General features: G+C 34.5%; 1 long non-coding RNA gene across 1 annotated transcript; it reads right to left on the bottom strand.

Annotated features, from left to right (window-relative positions):
• Positions 1-767: 767 nt before the first annotated feature.
• Positions 768-1,300, bottom strand: LOC105120035 (uncharacterized). Its single transcript, XR_841245.1, has 2 exons — positions 1,099-1,300; positions 768-1,001 (listed from the first exon to the last, which is right to left on the bottom strand). It is a non-coding gene; the product is annotated as an uncharacterized LOC105120035 (long non-coding RNA).
• Positions 1,301-6,648: the final 5,348 nt, after the last annotated feature.

Below are 6,648 nucleotides of genomic sequence, written 5' to 3'. Positions count from 1 at the left end.
TTTCGTCGCTATATCGATTAGCAAAACAAAAAAACCATTTGCCGATGGTTTTACAGACGGAATTTGCGTGCCAAAAAGAAGATTCTCGCTTGAAATATACCGATGAATTTGTATTCCGTCAATGATATCGTGATTTACCGACGGACACTAACCGTCGGTAAAGCTGTCGGTGAGTGTATGAAATACCAACCAAATATATTCATCTGTAAATTCATCGGTAAGTGTGGCAACTACTGTTAAATGCCAACGGAGTAATTCCGTCGGTAAGTCGGTCGGTGAGTGTTTAAAATACTGACCAAATGAATCCGTCGGTAAAATCTTGGTAATTTTTTTTTCTAAATTTGTTTTTAAAAAATTATTTAGGATATATAATATAAAACTTATAAATTAATTGTAATACAAACCAATTATGCAAATAAAATTTATATTAAACAAAAAAAAAGTTAAATATTATTCATTACAAAGTGAATATGTTTCAAAAAAAAATATTAAATGAAGTTTTAAAGGTAAATAATGTTTATTACAAATTAATATAAAGGTGGAGCTGGAGGAGGAGGAGATCCTGGAGGAGGCTGGTGATTATACGATCAAAAAGGATTAGGCGCATATGTTCCACTATTTGCCATATTCATAACCATTTCGCGAAGCTATTCATAGTCCGCTTTTTGTTGTGCTTGAGACGCTTTGATTTGCTCAAACTCCACTCTTTGGTGTGCATGAGACGCTTTAAGTTGTGCGTACTCCGGTAATAGGTGGTCGTATTTCTCGGTAAGCTAAGTCATGTGTTGCTGCAAGGCCTCGAACTCCTTAGATTGGGAGCTCCCAACGGTTGAAACACTACAGGTCGACCGCAAGTTATCGGCCATAGTGTTGGAGAGCCCGTAAACCTGATTTTTATCGGGTCCACCTGACAAGCCAACCTACATCCACAAATCCGGATCGAATTCCAAATGGGTCAAAATATCATCCCCGTATCTCTCCCTCAACCGATTATTATAGGTCTCTTGAAAATAAAAATAAAAAAATTAATCATCATATTCAATTTAATAAACATAATAACTTACATAATAACTTACAAAATAAAATAGTTGAACAAACATACCACGAAATGTTGAGCACGGTTATCAACGAACTGTTACACCCCCTTCTGGCGGTCTTGACTCCGCACATGCGTCTCCACAAACAGCTCCATCGGGCTCGACTCACGTCTAAGAGACGCAGCCTATAATGAAAAAGGATATATTAACAACAACTGAATTTAATGATATATTTCATTTAAATTAATCTTACCATCTGTTTCGCATGTGCAGTGACACGATGAAAAGATTGATGTCTTCTCCCAAGTGCAGGAGTGTCGAAGTAATAAATAACCCGGCAAGACCGGGGTCGAAACACAGGGAGGTTAATTGTACAAATTATAAATAACAATAATACAATAACAATAACAATAACAATAACAACAACAACAACAACAACAATAATAATAATAATAATAATAATAATACTAGTTGTAGTAGTAGTAGTAGTAGTAGTAATAATAATAATAATAATAATAAAGAAAGAGAAGAAGAAGAAGATGATGAGAACTTGGCGATGGAAAATTAATGTAAGGATTAAACAATAATAATAACAAATGTCAAGTTTAGAGGTTCCACTAATGGTATATCAAACAAGTATAGTATAGACTCTTCTTATTGAATTGGAAACCACACACAAAGGAGGTTCAAATCAGATTATATATTGTTAACATGATTACATTAGTCCTCTTATTCAATTAATGCTAATACTTGTAAATCTCGTCAAGCATTCATGATTATAACTTATGTTAAAAACAAATCAAGTTCCTTTCATAGCTCAGGTGTCGGTTATACCATACATTATGGGCTATGAAAGTGCCAAGCATTTGTTGCACCAGGTGTTATACAACATAAATCAAGATTAGTCATTTAACAAGCAAAGTATTAAAGAGTGAACAAGATAACAAATATAAAACATGTTAGTATCAAACATTAAGGTCCATATTAAGTTTACATTATACTTATTCTCACACCATTAGTGTAACCTTTTCACCTTGACATGACTAACTTAGCTAGACATAATGAAAGAAAGAAAAATTGATAAACAAAATAAGAACATAAAAGCTAACTAAGTAAAGGAAAGCAAATGAAAGGCATAAACTTGATATTAATGAAAGTAAAGCATAAACATTACAAAGAATACAAAGAGAGAAAGGAAGAGTATGATCTTGATCTGGAAACCAAGATCCTAAATGCATGGCAAATTTCCAACATATTCAATTACTAATCCTAAGGTAAATTCAACATTAAAAATTACATTTCAAAAAATTATTCAATAATTATGCCAATACAACAAAACAATAAATTAAAATAAAACTCTAGAATAACAATCAAAATAAATGGAAAAAATTAAACCCAAATCATGCAATAATAAAGTAAAATTAATAATTATTCCAACATATTCAATTACTAATCCTAAGGTAAATTCAACATTAAGAATTACAATTCAACAAATTATTCAATCATTATGCCAATACAACAAAACAATAAATTAAAAAAAAACTATTAAAGTAAATTCTATGGTAAATTCAACATTAACAATAAATATTCAACAAATTAACTAATAATAATTATGCCAATACAGCAATAAAACATATTCAATAAATTCAAAAAAAAACTATAGATTTTAGCAATGAATTATGCAAAAAAAAAACTATAGACTTTATCTACATTACAAAAAATACACCAAAACAAAAAACATAACAAAAAATAGCAAGAAAAAACCATTAAAGTAAAATGAAATAGAAGAAATACTAACCTTTTAAACTAATGGAGATTCATGACAAAAAATGCTTTAGATCGCTAGTGAAGAACGCAGAGCAGCACAGAGAGGAAAAGAATGGTGAAAAATTGAGGAGAAGAAAAAATGAATTGAAGAGGCGGTTGGGGGAACTTATATGCCAGTTTTACTGACGGCTTCACCGACAAATATAAAATTAATTATTATTTATTCCATCGATGAGGTGTTAAAAATCCGTCAATACATTTTTGAATTTCGCACCAAATTTTTTAATGACCCTCCATATTTTTCGTGGTCCGTCGGCAATATGATGCGGTCAGAGATACATTTAATGCACAACACTTTGAAATGCGCACGGTCCGTCAGTACGTTTGTTGGTAAAATTGATCCGCCGCCAACGTGCCAACGAATATAAATCTGTCGGTGTTGCCGTCGGTGATGTGGTGGCATTTCAAGTAATTATTTTCGAACTCTATGTGAAATGCCGACGGACTTAAGGCCGTCGGTGATGTGGTGGCATTTCAAGTAATTATTTTCGAACTCTATGTGAAATGCCGACGGACTTAAGGCCGTCGGTGATGTGGTGGCATTTCAAGTAATTATTTTCGAACTCTATGTGAAATGCCGACGGACTTAAGGCCGTCGGTGATGTGGTGGCATTTCAAGTAATTATTTTCGAACTCTTTGTAAAATGCCGATGGACTTAAGGTCGTCGGTGTTGTCATCGGTGATGTGGTGGCATTTCAAGTAATTATTTTCAAACTCTTTGTGAAATGCCGACGGACTTAAGGTCGTCGGTGTTGCCGTCGGTGATGTAGTGGCATTTCAAGTAATTATTTCATGTTACAAAATATATCATCCATGATCAATAATTATTTCAAGTAATTATTTCGTAATTGTGGCATTTCAACTAATTATTTCAAGTAATAAATATTTTATGTTTCAAAATATATCATCCATAATCTAAATTACATGAGAAAAAGAGTTTTACATAGGGCTTCATTTTGGTAGTTAGTCAGAATTTTCTTCTTCATCATCATCAATTGAATTGTTATCACCTTCATCGCAATCTTCAATATGAATATCATCTTCTTCATCGACATTTGCTTGTCCGCTAGAGCTCAAAACAAAATCCAACTCCTCTGCGTCAACATTAACAAGACTATCATCGAAAACATGAAAATTTGAATTTTCTTCCAATTCAATCAAAGGAGCAACTCGATATGGTTCAACCACCTCACTAACTTGAAAGACTTCATCTCGCACACTTGTGTCTTCATTCTCATCCTGAACAACCTCGACACGACCCCGGGGTTTCATTTTTAAAACTGACAACCAATCCACTCTTGATCAATCCTTTCTAAATAAAGGGGTGTGTTTGTAATAAACTTGTCGACATTGCTTTGCGAAAACAAAGACATCGTTTATGTTGCGTAGTCTAGCTTTTGAGTTGATTTCGACCAGACCATAGTGCGGATCAACTCTGATTCCTCTGTCAGTCATGTCATACCAATAGCATTTGAATAAAAAGACTCTATTCTGCTCGTTATGATATTGCAGCTCGACGACCTCTGTTGTATGTCAACTTCTAACTCACTACTAATGGATCCCTTAACACAAACATTGTTGTGTATGTCTTTCTTCCTTGTCCGTATTCTTCAGTATGGAAAACATATCCATTGACAAAATACCTGTTGTAGCACTTACATTTTCTTTCAGACCCCAAGCTTAGTGAAGACAATGACTTAGGTGCACTCCTTCCCATTTGATAAACCTTGTATGTAATGTACATCAATAAATAGTAAATGAACGAGAATCTCGTAATGACATGCATACGTACAGTAATTTTGCAAGTTAGAATAAGTTTGTGATAGTGCTTACATGTGTTTTGAACCATGTGGCAAACTGCTCATCTTGTAATTGAAAGATCTAGGATTCGGTCAGTTGTGAGTTATTGAAGAGCAAATATTATCGATGTTGCCTGCAAGTGATAATGAGTGTATGATATTACAATATATAATTAACAGTATATTACTAATAAAGTTTAATTAGTATAAACTTACTGAATAAAAGGTCTCAGCTCATCATAGTTAAATAGAACATAGTTATGTGCTTGTTTAAACTCTATTTCCAACAAATATCTTCCTCTTACGGCATTTTTAGATGTGGGTCGTCCAGTATTGGAGAATATTGACAAGTTCCTACTAGAAGACACTTCACCGCCATCATCATGCTAGGGAACGCGATTGATTCTCGTTCTCAAATGAGATTCAAAATAGTATGAGATAAATATTGAGATCTCCTCAATAATATAGGCCACACATATCGAAGCCTCAACATACGCCTTATTCTTAACCTTTTCTTAAGATTAAACAAGTACCTGCATTGAAATATTAATCAAGTATTTTCAATTAAGAAAAACATATAAAATACTTTTATATATGAATTACATTGCAACTGTAATATCTAACCGTTCGAATGGGTACATCCATCTATATTGGACCGGTCCTCTAGCTTTTGCCTCGAATAGTAGATGTATAGGGAGATGCTCTATTGAGTCAAAAAAATGATGGAGGGAATATCATCTCAAGTTTGTATAGTGTTTTGAATATTTGTTTAAAGCCTCTCAATGTGATCAACATTCAACTTGCTAAAGCATATATCTCTGAAGAAATGATTGATCTCCGTGAGTGCATCCCATATTCCCTTTGGCAACAAATCACGAAAAGCTAATGGGATGAGTGTTTGCATAAACACGTGGCAGTCATGACTCTTCATGCCATACAATTTGCAGTCCTCTATATTAACCAGTCATGATATGTTCGATGCATGTCCAACCGGAAAACACAGACTCTTAAGCCATTTGTAGACTAGCAGTTGTGTGTTTTTCTCTAACACGAAGCTTGCTCTTGGTTTTGCGACCCGTGACTCATCATAAATCAACTTCATATTTTTACAGTTACAGTATAAAGCTATATTCAATCTAGCCTTGATGTTGTCCTTTGTCTTCCCCTTCACATCCATGACGGTGTTGAAAATGTTCTCAAACATGTTCTTTTCGATGTGCATGACGTCCAGGTTATGGCGGAGCAGATTGGTCTTCCAATAAGAAAGCTCCCAAAAGATACTTCGCTTTATCCAATTATGGGTCAAACCAAAACCAAGAAACTTTTGCTTACCTGATTGAAGGCCAAACATAATGTCACCGTACTTTGAGACAACATCATGCAATTCTTCACCAGAAAGACGCGAGGATGCAACATCTTTTTCAACTCTGCCAACAAAGAAATCTTTTCTGTTCTTTTTGTACCTTTGATTAAGTGGCAAAAAGCGACGGTGACAGTCAAAAAAAGAAGCTTTACCTCCATTTGCTAGCGTGAATGCCTTGTTGTTTTCCATGCAGTATGGACATGCAAGTTTCCCATGTGTGCTCCAACCAGAAAGCATTCCATAAGCTGAAAAATTATTGATAGTTCACATCAAAGCCACCCTCGTAAGGAAATTTTGTTTCCTTGATATATCATAAGTCAGAGCTCCGGAAGACCACAACTACGCCAACTCATCAATCAACGGTTAAAGACAAACATCTATATTCTGCCCGGGCTGCTTGGACCGAGTATGAAAGTAGATAAAAACATGAACTCTGGCCTTATACATATTCCCGATAGCAAGTTATAAACTGTGAGTATGACCGGCCAATAAGAATAAGGAGCAGCAAATGACCCAAATGGGTTGAATATGTATGTACACAACCCAAGACGCACATTCCTTAATTCAGCTGAAAAGTGAGGATGAACACTGTTAAAGCGTTTCTATGCTTCACCGCCAGAA

The sequence above is a fragment of the Populus euphratica genome, unplaced genomic scaffold (assembly GCF_000495115.2).
Source record: "Populus euphratica unplaced genomic scaffold, PopEup_1.0 scaffold4370.1, whole genome shotgun sequence".
Classification (NCBI taxonomy): domain Eukaryota; kingdom Viridiplantae; phylum Streptophyta; class Magnoliopsida; order Malpighiales; family Salicaceae; genus Populus; species Populus euphratica.
Note: the sequence above shows the minus strand (reverse complement) of the source record. Positions and strands in the feature narration are given on the sequence as shown.